Source organism: Sciurus vulgaris (genome assembly GCF_902686455.1).
Source record: "Sciurus vulgaris genome assembly, chromosome: 1".
Taxonomy (NCBI): Eukaryota; Metazoa; Chordata; class Mammalia; order Rodentia; family Sciuridae; genus Sciurus; species Sciurus vulgaris.
In genome coordinates this window covers 6,323,966-6,340,322 of record NC_136461.1, presented here as the reverse complement: position 1 = coordinate 6,340,322, position 16,357 = coordinate 6,323,966, and the positions used below count along the sequence as shown (strand labels likewise).

Here is a 16,357-nt window from a genome sequence, read left to right as displayed (position 1 = left end):
AGGATAAAGAAAGGAGAGAGATGCTCATCACTGGAGTATCACTCAGCTGTCAAAAATTCTAAGGGGACTGGCGTGGTGGCACACACCTGTAATCCCAGCAGCTCAGGAGGCTGACGCAGGAGGATTGTGAGTTCAAAGCCAGCCCCAGCAATTTAGTGCGACCCTAAGCAACTCAGCAAGACTCTGTCTCAAAATAAAAAAAAGGGGGCTGGGGATGTGGCTCAGTGGTTAAGTGCCCTGGGTTCAATGGGTTCAATCCCTGGTACCGGAAAAAAAAAAAGCTAAGGGGAAGGATCATGGTATAAGAGGCCTGGGCAAAGGCTTGCTGTATCAAGTGACAAAAAGGTACGGCCTTACTGTGCCAAGATTAAAACCGAGAAAAAATATGCCATCGCATGCAGCCAGAGAGGGAGAAAGGAACTCAGAGAAGCGGAGGTGCCCCCTCAGTTACAGATGTGAGCTGACAAGTCTCCCTTCCGTTTTAAATTTCTTCACTGTCATATTTTTAAAAAATAAATGAATGGTCCAACCCGTCCACCCGTGGATGAGGGGACAGTGCGCTGAGGTAGAGGCATCCCGTGGGATATCAGGCAGCCACGGAGAACGGAGTAAGCTGCTGGCACGCGCTGTGACACGGACAACCCTGGGACGCGCCAGGCGAGGAAGCCGGACGTGGACTCGGGACCCATGATCCCACTTCTGGGGCACAGCAGGATAGATGAACCCACAGGCCTGAGCTCAGGGGCCAGGGGAGGGGAGGGGACAGGAGAGGAGTGACTTCCGAAGGACTGGGGCCTCTCCTAGGGGTGACGGAAGTGTCACCCCTCTCCTGGGGCTAGACCGGTGGCGAGGTACTAAAGGCCACGTGCATTTCACCCCGATAAACAAGAAGACATAAATGGATGAGAAATGTCCACCCTCCAAAACCCACGTGGACGGGAGGGTGCGCTGGGGTACGGAGCTGAGAGAAGCCCACAGCCGGCCGGCCACGCTGAGCCTGTGAGCCAGGGCGGCCCCCGGGGGCGTGGTTCACGACGTTCAGCTGTGGAGGGCACAGAGCCTCGGACCCCTCCTGCCACCACCTGCTCTCCAAGAGGAAAGGCTCCGAGCTCCCAGCTCTGGTTCGGCGACTCCGCGGCCCGGAGCCAGCACCTGTAGATCAGGTTTCTCCGGAGGAATCTGGAACGCGTGCCGGCATCCTGTGCCTGAGCCCAGAATGTGGTCTCTGGAGGGGTGGCCGGGCACACCCAAGCCCATGAGTCTGGGGACGAGGACATGGGGCCCCCTGGGGAGGAGGAAAGCCGGACTCCTGCAGAGCTGCCAATACCTGGCGGCCACTTGCGTGGCCAAGGCCCTGCTTTTTGGTATCAGGAAATCGCTCCAGCCGAGATCCTGCTTGCTGCCCCTGCCCAGTCGTCAGGGCCTGGCTGTCGGCGACGGTGCCACACCGCAGAGCTCCTGCCCACGGCCAGGAGGCCCAGGCTGATGCACAGCTGGCCTGGACGTGTCGCCGCATGAAAACCTGCCTAGTGCGTGAGACGGGACGTGCCCGAGGACCATCGCTCACAGCCCTGGCGCAACTGGAGTGCCTGGCGCACCTCACGCCAGGTGTCGCCTTTCCCAACACCCCTTCAGGGCGGCTAGCTCACGGTAAGGCGGAAGGCTGGCCAGGGACCTCGCTCGGGCCTGTGCGCAAGTCCCCTCCTGGGCCACCCCGCCAGACGGGCCAGCGTGGGCTCCCGTGCTCCTTAGTCTCTGTGCCCCTCAACATGTGGGCGGCTCACACATGGAGGCTACATGGGGTCTGTGTCAGGAGAGGCGGACAGGCTTCCCCACATGGCCAGAGAGACACAGCAGACAAGACTCTCTGCCTGAGAGATGACCCACCAAGGTGGAGCTGACGAACACGGAAATACCCCCGTCCAAAAGGGGTGTCCCAGGGTGGCATTCATGCCAAAAGCATCAATTGGACACCTACTATATACATAGCACTGGGGGCAGATAACACAATCATGTGAACCATTAACACAAGCTTCAGGGGAAGGGTTTTCCCGCTGTGTGCTCACTGGGTCGCCCCGTTCCTGGAATGGCAGGTGCCCAAAAAGCAAGGGCTGAATGAATGAACGGTGAGTTCAGGGCCAGTGAAAGGTGTCAGGGAAAAACGAACCTGTGGAGAGACAGCAAGTGGCCGGGAGGGTGGGAGGGGACGCTCCCCTGACACGTGGCTCACCGGCAGAGGCCCAGAGGGAGGAACAGAGAGGGGCAGCTAGGCAACGGGGGACCGCACGTGCGAAGGGGACCGTAGCGTACACAGCAATGCTGCTGCCACCAAGCAGGCTCGTGTGACCACGCACAGCACCCGGGCTCGATAAGGGTAACGACCGACTGCAGCCTGCTGCTGTATTTACCACACTGTTTACTGCTGCTGCAGAGGGTGCTCCTTTTGCTAATATAACAGAGTTTTCTGTAAAGGGGTGTGCCAGGTTCTGCCAGAGGCAGCTCACACTTCTGGGGTTCACTGAGTCTCCTGACTGCATTGAGAGGTCACGTGGCCTGCCTGCCCTGCCTCATCTAGGACTGGGTCAGTACTCTCTATGATGTCCCCATCATGACTATACTGCCCAATGATGCATTTCTCAGAATGCATCCTGGTGCTAAGGGCTGAATTCCCCCAGAAGAGCAGCGGGGCAGGACGTGCAAAGGGCCTGAGGCAGAGGCATGTTTAGCACACTGGGAGAACATCAGCAAAGCCATGTGGCTGGAGCAAAAGGAGGGGGGCCATGGAGGGGACAGGGTGGGAGACAGGCAGAGGGTAGGGGCCTTGTAAGCAACAGTATGGGCTTTGGATTTTATATTCAGTGTGTTGAGAAAGCAGGTGTTTTTTCAGCGTCCGTGGCCAGAGGCCACAGTCTGACATTGTTGTGACAGGATCCCTCTATCTTGAGAACAGGTTTTTGGCAGCCAGGGCGGAGGCAGGGAGACCAGCACTGAGGCAGCTTGGCCTAGGGGCTGGCAGACAAAGCAGGATCCAGGACGTAACCCAGTAAGTGCTCACCCACTTGCTTCACCACCTGCCTGAGCAAAGTGCTTCATCGAGGAGTTCGTGAGCGAGGCCTGGTAAAGGGCCCAGCGGGACAGTGGCTCAGGGAGATGGTAGCCTCACCCGTGAGCCCAGGGACACCAGCTCTTACTAGGCTACCCTATGGGTACAGCTGAGACATCGGGTTGCAAGACTTGAGGCACCTGTCATTATAGCCACTTGTCAGTGTCCCCGAGACCTCGTTCTGCACTTGCCACCTTTGGCAGGGACTGAGTCTTCAGCACACCTGATTCAAAGTGCCCCAGGTTTTCACATGGGCCTCTCGCGAGTTTGGTCGATACCTTTAAGTCACATCAACGAGGTACACACCAGGTACACACCGGGTACACACCAGGTACACACCAGGTACACACCGGGTACACACCGGGTACACACCGGGTGCACACCGGGTGCACACCGGGTACACACCAGTCTCTGAATCTGCAGAATGTGGGTGGGCCACAATGTCCCCAGGCCATCCCCTGGGATCCTTTCTGGTAATCCCTCTGCCTCTCTCCAAGAGCCCTTGGACCTGAAGCGGAGAATTGGGGCGACTCCTTCACCAGGGTCTGCGGCCTGGAGCTGGGCCAGCCTCCTCACCGGGCCTCAGGGCCCTCCTCCCCCCAGGCGCGGGCGATGGCTCCCTGGCTGCTTTAAGGGTGAAGATCGGCGGAAGGCTCAGCACTGAGGCCGGCAGCGCTGACGGTGCACGATTAGTGGTGAGAAGAGAGGGAAGGCGGGAGGGGTTTCCTGAGGTGAGGTTTCTGGGTGTCCCCCATGGGGACACGCAGCTGTGCAATCCTGGACCCCCTCCCTGCTCCAGACTCAGCCATCTCTGCAAAGAGCAGCTGCCCTGAGGTGCTGTCACTTAGCTCCGGGGCCACCCCTTGCCATGTCCCACACATTAAGAGGCCCTCTGCAGGAAGCCTCAGGATCTGCTGAGGCTGGAACTGTCTGCAGCTGGCAGTGGCTTCTGCCTCTGCCAGACTCTCCCACGGAGCCTCCCCTGGCAACTGTGCTCCCTAGGAAGAGGGTGGCCATGGGGATGGTGGGTCTGCAGCGTCCTGGGAAGGGACAGGGATGTGATCCCCACGTCTCTGCTCTCAGAGGCCAGGTGGCTGGGGCCTCAGTGTCAGGAGGATTCCTCAGGAAAGCAGCCTGGATCGAGGGAGAGTCTGTTCCATTTACCACGTCTTGGGAACACAGAAGGAAAAAAGGGGAAGTGGGAAAAAGGGAAACTGGCCCAGTATCCACTTCACAGACTCACCGAGGACGGCCACTGGCCAAGGGAAGGAGAAGCAAGTTTGAAGGAGCCGCTTGTCCCAGCAGTCAGCCCAGCTTTGGGAACACAAGCAAGCCCAGACCCTGGTCCCGCCCAGGTACACAAGAGGCCTACAGCTGTGCATCCCTGCGCCCGCCTCATGGCAGAGCAGCCGTGACCCGAGGCTGGCCGCCTTAGATGGGCATTCCCTCTGCCAGGGAGACTTTCCACAAAATTAGAGGGGGTGGCATGTTACCTCCACAGACATGTCCCTGCCCTGGGGACACGGGGTACCCGCCACATCACAGCGCAGAGGCTCAGGCCACAGACCAGGCACAGGGACCCCTCCCCAGCCCCACGAGCTGCAGCCTCCCCCCAGGTGTGGGTGTCCACGGCTGGAGCAGGACCAGAGCCGCTCCTGTGAACGCACTCTTTCGAACGCTGTCCCGAGTTTCCGTTCCCATATCAAACGCGCCTCTTTTCTGCTGAGGCAGCAGGACCTGCCAGCAAAACAAGCTGCCAGGACCACGCTCCCCTACCGACGCTGGCCCTGCCTGGCACGCGCTGGTGGGACACCGAAGGTCCAGCAGGATCCACAGCTGGGCTGGAGGCAGGGAGCTGTGTGCAAGTCCCCAACCCACCTCTGCTGATTGACAGCCCCTCTCCCGGCCCCCAGCTGGAAAGCAGGAGGATGGAGGTCTCGCATGCAGAGCGGTCGCTCACAGTCCTCCAGGGCGAGCACCAGCGCCTGGCTCACCCGGGGCAGCCCGCTGGCCCACTTGTCGGAGGGCAGAGCTTCGGCTCCACCCCACTGCTGCACAGCCCCCAGGTGGCCCGGGCTCTCAGTGTGGGTCCTCTGCAAACAGGAGGCCTGGAAGCCACTCACAGCAAGAAGAGGCCAATGGAGGGCTTGGCGCCCTGCAGGAGGCTGGTCCTGAAACACCACAGACTTGAACGAGCCAAGCCAAGAGGCTGATCTGCGTGACGAGAGGCAGGCAGGGTCCTCTATCCTCCCACTAGACCCACTGAGGGGGACGGAGGTGGGGCACATGGGCCAGCCCTGGCCTCCCTTGCCCAGTCCTTCTGGAAGCCCGTGTTCACTGGGGCTCTGGGAAGACAGGTTGTGGTCACACTGTTCTGAGGCACCCCCGGCACTCACGGCTGTCAAGGGCTCCCCTCTGCCCACCCTCTGTGCTCCGACAAGCCCTCTTGGGCACCAGCCAGCCAGGCCAGCCTGCAGTCCCTGAGAGCAGCCCCTCAGCTGGAGCCCTCTCGGTCTGCATCAGCCAGGCCCCCTCCTCCAGAGAGCCTCCCCTGCTTGGCCTCCGAGGCCCTGCCTCAGAGCATTTCTCCTTCCCCACCCCCATCCCCGGATTTCCTCAGGGCCCCAGGTCCTGCTGGAACCTCAGCTGGTGGTCACTCACAGCCCCAAGTCCTGGCTGAAGTCCACAAGCCCACGGAGACCCGCCCACGCGCAGCTGGGCAGCGAGTGGCCTCACGCTCTCCCCGGGCACCTACCAGAGGATCTGGAGTTCTGAAACGTTCCAGGCAAGTGCCTGGGGACGGAGCCAGGAGCCGTCCGTGGGTCCTCACTGCTGGGGAGCCTGAGGGGGTGAAGGCAGCAGCCGGCGCCCAGGATCAGGTGTCCTCCCCACCGAGGCCGCCTGCAGGGTCCCTCAGCCTGCCGAGCCTGGGCTGGACCAGCCCTGGCCCAGGCGAGCTGCGCCGTCACCAAGGGGAAGCGGCCCTTGGTAACCACCGGCCCAACACAGAAGGCAAAACAAACACTGCAGGCCCGCACGCGGCTGGGGACGCTGCTGGGGACGATCCGAGTGGGGCTGCGGGCCCAAAGGAGGCCAGTCTGCCGCTCCTTCCCTTCCGGTACTGCCAACACCCCAAAGCCCAGAGGCCTCCCACCCTGTTCAGGAAAGTAGGGGAAGCAAGGCCGGAGCCCCCAGAGGCTGGCGAGTGCAGAACTGCAGCCCCAGCCAGGCAACCCACCACCCTGCCTGGCAGGTGCAGAGGTAACGCCCACACGAGCCCTGTAAAGGGGGTCGCTGAAGACCCCAGCCCAGGGCACTCAGGGAGGGCACTCTTCCCGAAGCCCCCTTTGCAGCCCTCCCGACAGCAATGACCACCAGTTGTCTGTCCCTAAGCAGCTGGTCCTCAGACAACAGGACGCACCAGCAAGGGGCTGGCAGGATGGTGGTCAGGACCATGCCAGGGCCCCTCAAGGGCTGTTCTCACAGGGCCTCGGGCACAGCCTGGGCACTGGCCCCCAGTCATCTTCCGTCCCAGCACACCTGGGGCCCCTAGAGGATCAGGCCCCTCCTCTTCTGGGTCAGGGCCTTGCCCACGAAGAGGACCCCACAGCCAGACCTAAGGTCCCCATAAGTAGACCCTGGGGGCATCGTGAGTAGAGTGGGTAGGGAAAGAGCTGGGGGACCCCCACTCTACGTTGGACCCCACCCTGTGTTTTCAGGTCTGCCCCAGGCTATGGGTGGGGACCAAGTGGCATATGCAGGGAGAGGTATCTGCCCCTTCCCCCAGGCCCTCGGTGTCTTCCAGTTCCCCTGCAGGCCCTTGGGCCCCCTGCTTCCACTCCTTGCTGCAGCCATGCTGGCCTCAGGCTTCAAGGACCTGCTCAGAGGAGGGAGGGCAGGAAGGAGGTGGAATGAATGGGAGGCAGGAGAGGAGAGGCTCCCCACTACAGCTCAAGGCCCCAGGTGGCAGAGTTCCCATCAGGAGGGCAAGGCTGGGGCTGAATGTCCCCAGAATGGCTGTAGGCTGGGGATCCTGCCCGGGCATGGCGGGGCGAGGCCCTCATAGTGCAGAGGAGGGGAGCCAGCAGGACTGGAGTTTGAGGCCCGGCCGGTGTGCCTGTCCCCCGCCCAGCTCTGCCCAGCTCTCTCATGCCCCAGGAGGAATTCTGGCCCCAGACCAGGGAGGTCTTAGAGTTACAACAAGTTAACGGCCTCGCCGAACAGCAGGCAGGCTGGCAGCTGGCAGGTGACGTGCCTGCCGCGTACGGGGTCTGCGCCAGAGCAATCCCCCAACTTTTGAAAACAAATCAGTTTCTTTGGAAGTAGAGGCCCGACCTCGCTGAAGTGTCAGGAGCCAACTTCTCAGTCCCCCAGCCTCAGCCCAGTCCTGGATGTCTTAGAGGGGCTCAAGGGCCACTCCCCCCAGGGCCCTGCCGGTCATGGGAGGGGAAGGCCGAGCCACCAGAGTTAATAGTGGGGTGGAGTCCCGGATCCTGACACTGACATGCTGGGAATTTAAATGGCAGGTTTCTAAGACAACTAGGCAGAAACCACCATAAAAACCCCCTGCCCCTTTCATTTTGCACCCCACTCCCAAGTCTATGGAGAAGTTTCCAGAATGTCAGGAATATTTAGGGCAATAGAATAAGAGAGAGCTTGAAACATGGTCTGGAGCCAGAAGCAGCTGGGCAGTCGGGACTGGGGCGCTGGGGAGCAGCCCCTGAGGGGGACCGGCAGGGAGACAGCACATCAGAAAGTTTCCTCCACTGGGTCACCCACCCGCTGGGCTTCCAGACGAACCAGAAAGATCTATAAATGGAGAAAGAATGTCCTCCTCTTCCCAAGGAATGGGCACAGTGTCACCACCTGACAAACTGCAGCCACCAGAAGTGGTTCCACACACAGCAACCGATGCCCTCTTGATGTCCCAAAGTGGGGGACCTGCAGAGACTGCCAGGAGACGGAAGTGGGAGGAGGGCCCCAAACGCTTCCCTTAAATGCCATCAGAACACACAGGCTGATGATCCGGCCCCTCCTTCCTTTCCTCCCTCCCCCTTTCCTCTCCTTCTCTCTCGCTTCAGGGGAAGAATCAGGAAGAATCAGAAAATATCTTTTAAGTACACAGAAAATTCAAAGTGGGTTAACGACCCAAGCAATGACATTTTGAAGCAACAGCATGGGAAAGCACTGCTCATTTTTCACCTGCAGAGATAAACACCCACCCTGGGAAATTGCGAGAATCCAAGAAGGCAATGAACATGTACAAGGAGTCCACTCAACAGCTCCCAGCACACAGTAGGTCCTGCAGTAATGCCGATGCTCGTCGGCTGCATGTGGGGGTGCTCCTGAGTATTGATGCCTGGCATGTATTGCTGCATCATTAGGGGTAGTCGTCACTACAGCTGTTCCCGGGACGTTCTGGTGGTCAAATCTTAACATGAAATACCATCTTCCAGCTGCCCTACAGCACAAGGATGCCTTAATGATCAGCCAATCAGAATGATTTGCTCTGTGAAATGGTACAGCCGTGGAAGACAGGAAGGCGGTTTCTCAAAACTCTCAAAATAGAAGGACCATCAGATGATCCAGCACGTCTGCTTTTGGGTAGACACCCAAAAGAATGGAAAGCAGGATCCTGGACAGACACGGGTGCGTCCACAATCACAGCATCGGTCCTCACAAAAGTCCAAAGGAGGAAGCCACCCAGGTGTCCACAAAGGAATGGACAGATAAACAAAGCAGGGCGTCCACACACAGTGGGATGTCATTCAGACCTAAAAGGAAATTCCGACACTTGCTCATGTAAGCCGGAGCCCACGTGTGAAGTGAAATAAGTCAGTCAGAGAAAGACGGACCCTGCGTGAGTCCACCTACGCCAGGCCGGAGCCGTCAGGTTCGCAGACCAGACACCTGGGGGAGAGGAATGGGGAGTGAGCCTTTAATGGAGACAGAGCTTCCACCGGGGAAGATGGAAAGTTCTGCAGATGGATGGAGGCAAGTGTGCATGTGCTTAGTGCCACTGAGCCAGTTCTTAAAATGGTTACAATGGTAAATTTTATGTTATGTCTGTGTGCCACAATAAAAATTCTTCATTTTACATGGAAATGAAAGAGAAAAACCCAAGACACAGAAAAAAATCCAGTAATGAAGGAGGAGTGCTCAGTCTAGATGCTACTGGGATAAGCTGCTGAGAAACTGGGCCCTCATGCCTGGCCTCGCCCCCTCTGCTTCTTGAGACCCAGCAGCCACTGAGACTGTCATGCACTGAGCTGATCTTCCAGCAGCCATACTGGAGAACACAAGCAGCCTAGCAGAGACGGACGGAGGTTGCCATTTGGCTAAGCCTCCTCGGGCCATTCTGTAACCTTCTTTTCTTTCAGCTGGAATAAGACAGGCTGCCTGCCGCTAGGCCAGGTTGTGTCTGGGTCAGTCCACACCGCCCGAGGCCATGCAAGGCAGGGCGACTTCACCAAACTGACAAGGAGGCCAAACCGGCCAGAAACGGAAGTGGACCTGAAAAAGCAGATGGACTGCAGAAGGGCTAAGCCTCAAATGACTAAGAAGTTGGGACAGGCCACTGGCCTGGAAGTGACTCAGGTCTCCCTTGGGCTCCTCTGGGGACAAACACTGGGATGAACCAAGGGTCTCTCACTGAGAAAGGTGATTTCTGCATTTCTGGCCCTTTTTTCCTGTGACCAGGAACCGGTGAGGCCAGTTCTGGGACACCTGGGTATGGCTAGTGCCCACAAGGACAGAGGCTCAGTCAGCATTTGCTGGTGTAGAGCATTAAAATCAAGTGTGAGGCACAGAGTCAGGCCAGGGCAGGGGGCACCAGGACCACCCCATTCCACGTGCTCTCCTGCTGCCACCTGCCCTTTGTGTGGGCTCTGTCCCCACCCAGCAAGCTGAGTCAGCCCAGACCCAAGGGCAAGTGCTCTTCCAAGGTCGTAAACTCTTAATCAATAAATTGAACGGCCCTAAGAGGCATCTTCTGTACTTCTCAACCGCATCTGAAAATACTGCCCATGTCCTTGGCACAAAGTGCTCCTAGGCTGTGACAGCACACTCCTCCCTCTCTGCGGCTCTGCCCAGCTCTTCTGCTGGTTCTCTGCCTGCCCCTCGTGCACAGGCCTGCTTATCCTTCCAGTGGCTCTCTGCCCTCAGGCCTCCAGGGAGCACCTCTTCTCCAGTGTGCTGTGTCCCCCAAACGGCATCGCTCTTGTGGTGACTCAAATGGGCTCCCTCTCAGCCCCTTCGTGCCTGCCAGCCTACGTCCTCAACCTCCTGGTCACCCAGATCCAAGCCCACGGCTCCCTGGGTCCCTCCTCTGCTTGGCTTCTCTCACGAGCACCCAGCGTTGGGAGTTCTTCATCCCACGCAAACCTGTCCTCACTCTGCCTGCCGAGTCCTTACCACTCCCAAGGCTCTGGCAGGAGTCTTCAGATCAGTCTCCCTCTCTGCCCCCACCTCGCCGCCCACCGAGCTTCCTAAAGCTTCTCAATGAACAACCGTCAACATGGCTGGAGGATGTGAACCGTCAATTCAGAGAAAAAGTCAATGCAAACAGCACATACGCTTGTGCAAAAAGACACTCAGTCTCCCAAGCAGACAGAGGAACACAAAATTAAAGCAATAACGAGACACCACTTTGCACCCCCAGATCCCTGCAGCATCCATACTGAGCTCACGTCTTCCTGCGGGGGTACTGGTGAAGCGACCACCCTCGCGCTGGCAAGCACCGCAGCACAGAGGCACCCTGGAGGAGGGGGCTGGCTGCAAAGGTGCTGACTTTTCCCGCCATTTTTCAAGTGGCTCACCACTGCCAGCAGGTGGCCAGCTCTGCCCATCTGCACCACGAACCATGACCCAGCGATGAAAAAGATAAACAGGGCCTCACCATGAGCCAGAGACACCTCCCCAGGCGTCCTGCGGGGAAAGCGGGGTGGGAAATGAAAGGTGAGCCTTTTTCATAGATGAATGGCACCCCGGAGATCCACACGCCCAGGCTTGGGAGAGAGGATGGCGGAGCTAATCGGGGCATGGGGACCATCCTTCAATGCAATCCCAAACATGGTCACAAAGGACACATCCTGCACCGTTGAACTCCTGTGAGGTTCCAGAGTGGCCAAGTTCAGACAGACAGACAGACAGACAGAGAATGGTGGTTGCTAGGGCTGAAGGGAGGGGGTTAAAGTTGTTTAGCAGGTGGAGAAGCCCTGAGGTCGGACGAGCTGCAGGTCAAAGGTGCCAGGGCACGCCCAGGACAAGGCCACCTCTGGGGCCAGACTCAATGCCTAGGAGTCTGCCAGCTCCCCTGCCAGGAGGGAGGCAGCTGAGTGGGTACTCGCTGCCCCTGCCAACGCTGTCACCAGCTTCCTGTGTGCCCTGGAAGAGACCCCTGCCTCTCCGGGCCTTAGGTTCCCTGTCTTGGAAACTGAGGGTCCAGGGAGCTCAGCTCTTGGTTTCCAGATTCTTAAGCACCTGAAAATCACTTCTGAGTTCAGGGAGATATTTTATCCCTTCCTGGAGAGCCACAGCCCAGCAGGATTTCCCCGCCCGCCTTGGTGCTGGGGACGGAACCAGGGCTTCACACACGCCAGGCAGGCGTTGTACCCCAGCCACCCCCCAGCAGCATCTTAAAGATTCTGAGAAGTCCCACACGCAGGAACTCACAGGTTCTACTGAACTCCAGCAGTCCCAGACCTGAAGAGAAGGGGGCATCCTTTCCAAAGCACATCTCCTCACCAGGTCTGCGGGATGCTGGTTTTGAGGAGCTCTTTTGGCTCCACTGTTTTGAGATTCTATGGCAAGTGGTTCCTGCTCCTCCCCGGATTCTGTACCCTGCCCTCCACCACAGCCACCTTCACCTGGCTCTGGAGGTGCAGCAGCGGAGAGGGTTCTGTGGTGTGGTGGGACTGACTCTCCAACCACCTCTCGCCACCTCTCTGCGTCCACACTGTGCACGGCCTCTCCAAGTGCAGGTCTGCCTGGAGCACCCTATTGACGAATCCAGACTCAGAGGCTGATACGGGTGTGAAACAGGCTGGTCTGACCCTCATTAGGCCCATCTTCCTAACCTAGACCAGGGCTGGGCAAATTACAGCCCCTGGGTCAAATCCAGCCCACCGTCCATTTTTGTAAATAAAGTTTTATTGGTACACAGGCCCTTTGTTCACATACTGTCTGGGCTGCTTTCACACTACAGCAGCAGAGTCGAGTGGTTTCGACAGACACCAAAAGGCCCACGAAACCTATATATTTACTGTCTGGTCTGTAAACCTATATATTTACTCTCTGGTCTCTCTGGTCAGTTTGCTGACACTTGACTGAGTTCTTAGAAAATGGCCACTCCTCCCAGGCTCAGGTTCCTGCAGGAAGACAAGCTGCACCTGAAGAGCCAGGAGCCTGCTGCCTCCAGCCATCCCAGGACCCTCAGAGACAGTCTGTGCTTCACAAACCACATCTCAATAGCAGCGGAGTCCACCGTCCTTTTCCAGTCTTGCCCCTGACTGGAGCACGCTTCCCCCAAAAGATGTCGACTTAGGCATGCTGACATTCACACATTCGCAATAACAATGGTAACAGACTAGAAGCATCCTGCAAGACACACGCCCAAACCCAGAAATTACACAGGAGGGGAGGAAAAGTCCAGCTATCATTTCTTCCCGCACCCCCGGGGGGCATCCTGCACGCAGCCCCTGCAGGCCCGTGCGTGGCTGGGGGATCCCAGTGCCCTGGGATGCACTGCACACGCACACGGGGTCATACCTGTCCCTTCCCTAAGACACAACCGAGCTCTCTTCTACAAAGGGGCTATCCTGGCACCCAGCCCTGAGCACAGCCCCAGGAGGCAGCAGTCTTAGGACCCAGATGCCTCCTGGACTGGCAGAGCCGGGCCAGGGCTGTGGAACAGGGAGGATGAGCCCCCGCCCCCGGCCACACACACCCAGAGGGCGACAGCCCCCCCAGCAAGCATCAGGGAGCATCCAGGGGGATTTCTATGTTTTGACTCAGAGGCAACGTCCTTCACATTAAACCAGTGCAGACTAAACTACAGGCCTGAGGAAAGCCCCTCGGAGCGGCTGGGCTTATGCTCTGCCTGGCTGAGGACCAGGCTGTTCATCTCCAGGGGCGGCTGAGCCAGGACCCTCTGCCCCAGCGGATCCTTCTGGAGAGTGGGCACAGCAGCTGCAGCAGGATCTGGGGCTCCCCAGCTTCTCAGTGTCTTCAGACCTGCCCCCTGTCCTGGTTCCTGTGCCCGCTCACCAGAGGGGCACTCGGCCACATGCAGATAGCCACTGGGGACATCCAGGGCAAACTGTCACCTATGTCCTCTAAGGTCATATCTCCATCCTTGTTCAAGGGTACTCGAGGTGACTGCTCAGACACCACCCGACCCTTCTCTGGGCCCTTCAGGAGGGTCCCCTGGGTGAAGTGTGGTTAGCCTCCATGGCACAGGGAGACTGAGGCTTAGGAAAGCAACATGAATGGCCCTCAGGGTGGTGGTGTGACTAGACTCAGACTGTCCCCAACAGTCCCATCGGAGTGCTCTTCACTACAGGAAAAGTCGTCCCATGAGCACCAGGAGCAGAGAAGCACAGGCCCTGCCCCAGGGGGAACATTCACCAGGAGCCTCTCGATGCCAGCAGCTGGCCCGCCCACCCTCCTGGGGACGGACCGAATGGAGGAGATGCAGGAACCTGGCCAGGGGTGTGAGCTCATGGGCCCCGGACTCCTTGGACCAGGCCCTGGGCAGGGCCCCTCCTCTGCCCCTAGCCACAGATGACACTCCCGACAGAACGAGAACCCCCAGGTCAGACGCAGGGCTGTCCCTCTGGGCGGCAGGACGGGCCTCCTCTCCCCTCCTGGGGAGGGGCCAGGAGAGCTGGGGGCACCCAGCGGCCTCTTCCCTCCAGTTTTCATGGAGAAGGAATTCAAGTGCTGGGGGCCCTGCCAGCCCAGGAAGGAGGACCACCCAAGTGAGCAGGCGGCGTCGGCGGGCAACTGGCTGCTTTTAGAAACGAGTCCTGCTCACCCGCCAGGAGCCCTGGCCAGCGGCTAAAATGAGGGAATGAGCGAGCCGGCCCGGAAGGGCTGGACGGGTGCGGGGGCAAGCTAACGAGAGGTTCGTGAGCCACCAAATGCAAGCAGCGGCCTCGCAGGAGAGGGCGGGAGGCAGGCTACAAAATTCCTTTGCTCAGCACCTGGCTGTGTCATTCTGGTGATGAGCCTAAGTTCTCTCCAACTCTCAGAGAAGGGCTTACTCTACCCCTGGATGGGACATGACTTCAGTCTCCCGTAGCAGAGTATGATGAGCCCATGAAGCAACAGATACAGAACCAATTGAGGTCACCTCAGGGCTTCTGCTTAAATGACCTTCTGAGAAAGGGACCAAAAAGGAAAATAGATGCTTAGAGATACCTAAATGCTGATACCAGATCTGAGACCCTGGATCCAACTGTGCCTGAAACCCCCTGACTTTTTAAGCAATTTACAGTTAAACGATCCAGTCTCTTTTTGCTTATGCCTGTTTGGATTGGATTGTCTAGCCTTGCGGTTGGGAAAGTCCTAACCAACTAGCAAACCCTTTTTAAGACAACTTTTCCCCCGCATGCTATTTCTTCCACTTGGAGTGTTCTTGCTTCCTTATCAGGCTTTGTCCCACAGAGCCTTTGCTACTGGGCTGAGGTTCCCACTAGGAAGTCTCCTGCTCCCTCCCTAGTCTCATCTAGATGCCCTTCCCTGTGTCCTTTCAGTACCTGTGTGTCCTCTTTGCTCATTCTTCTATTCCTCAAATATGTGCTAAGCAATAAGCCCCTGGCCTTGGTCAGTTCTGTCCAACCAGGGGCCTGTGGAGGCTGCTGGTTTTTACCTCCTTGAAGGCAGAGACCAGGGTGCTCTGGCACCTGGCCTGAACCTGACACAAAGAAGGTGCCAAATAATGTCTGGATGGAGCAAGCTGCCTCCCAGTTGAGGTCACATCAACCTGCCTCCCGGTTGAGGTCACACCATGTGCAAGTTATGGGGCAGAACTCAAAGCCTATCTGGAAGCAAGGTTGGCCCCAACTTCAGTCCACCCAGAACCTTGCCACATCCCCACTCCCTGCTCCTCCAGGCCTCGACAGCGATGCTCATTGGGTCACTAGCTTGAACACCTGGTCCCCTACGACAGCAGGTGTTCCAGGAGGGCAGGGACTTCATCTCCTACACCACGTGTCTCAGGACCTGGAACAGTGCCTGCCACATAGTAAGTGCTGCAGAAATGCCTGTTGAAGACTGAGCAGCCCTTCCTGTCCCACACCCCCGTGCTCCACAGAAGCAAGGGGACCCCACATCCAGCACCACACCAGCCTTCCCTCAGGGGACAGCGGCCAGCAGGGCCCTGTGCTTCCAGATGGGACTGCCCGCCAGCACTGCCCGCTCCTGGGGCACCTCCCGCCACCAGCCCACAGAGCGCACCCCTGCCTCCACCCACTCGGTTTTCTAAGAATGTGTCTGGTCCGGATCCGACCAAGCCGGCCCCACAGCACAGGGAGCAGACGTGTTCCTGTGCCACCGTCTGGCCCAGCATCAGCTCTAAGAACTCACGAGAGTCATGGCCGCAGTGAGTTGTGGCTCGGAGGCCGTCACACCTTTCCCAGAGCGATGGGGCGCCAGGGGACGCTGGCCAGCCACCGCCTCCCGCCAGGAGCCACACACAGAGTTCCCTTTATGGAACAAGACGGGCCGGGCACCAGCGTCTCCGCATCAGGGAAACCCAGGTTTGGGCTTTCTCTGAGGACACAACAGGCTTTTGTCTTGACTCCTGCTTCGTCCCCATCTGGCTGGCCTCCTCAGTGGGCAGAGGCCAGGACCCCCAGCCCTGCCATGCCTTCTGCAGCTGGCCACCAAGAGGTACCATCGAAGACAGCAAGGACGTTCAGCCAGGCACCGGACGCCTCCCTGTTCCCCATCAGAAGCTCATGGAGGGCCTACTGAGTGCTGGGCAAGACCACAGCAGAGCCCCCCACAGGGCAGGGCCACACAGGGGACGACCCCAACAGCTAACAGGAGCGCCGCGCATTGACACCACAGACGGTGTGTGTCCTCCTGTGTGCTGGCCCATGCCGCAGTGGACACGAGCTGACAAGGACCAAGTCCCAACCTGCTGGCTGAGAAGAGTGCGACGTGTGACTGTCCACCTGATTTGTGGGTTCAGACACTGGCACACAAAGATATGGGGCAAAAACCTAGAAAAGGAGAGACGGCCCAGAA

At 58.6% G+C, this 16,357-nt stretch overlaps 1 protein-coding gene across 6 annotated transcripts in view; it reads right to left on the bottom strand.

Annotated features, from left to right (window-relative positions):
- Nucleotides 1-16,357, bottom strand: part of SPSB1 (splA/ryanodine receptor domain and SOCS box containing 1) — a 61,001-nt gene that overhangs the window by 20,335 nt on the left and 24,309 nt on the right. The window contains exon 1 of one of the 6 annotated variants that reach the window (XM_079144726.1): nt 11,971-12,097. The exons of 4 other annotated variants lie outside the window; for them this stretch is intronic. The gene's annotated coding sequence lies outside the window, so the exon portion shown is untranslated. Of the gene's footprint in view, nt 1-5,858; nt 6,080-11,970; nt 12,098-16,357 lie in introns of those variants that run through there. One more of the 6 variants, XM_079144724.1, reaches the window with a different exon arrangement.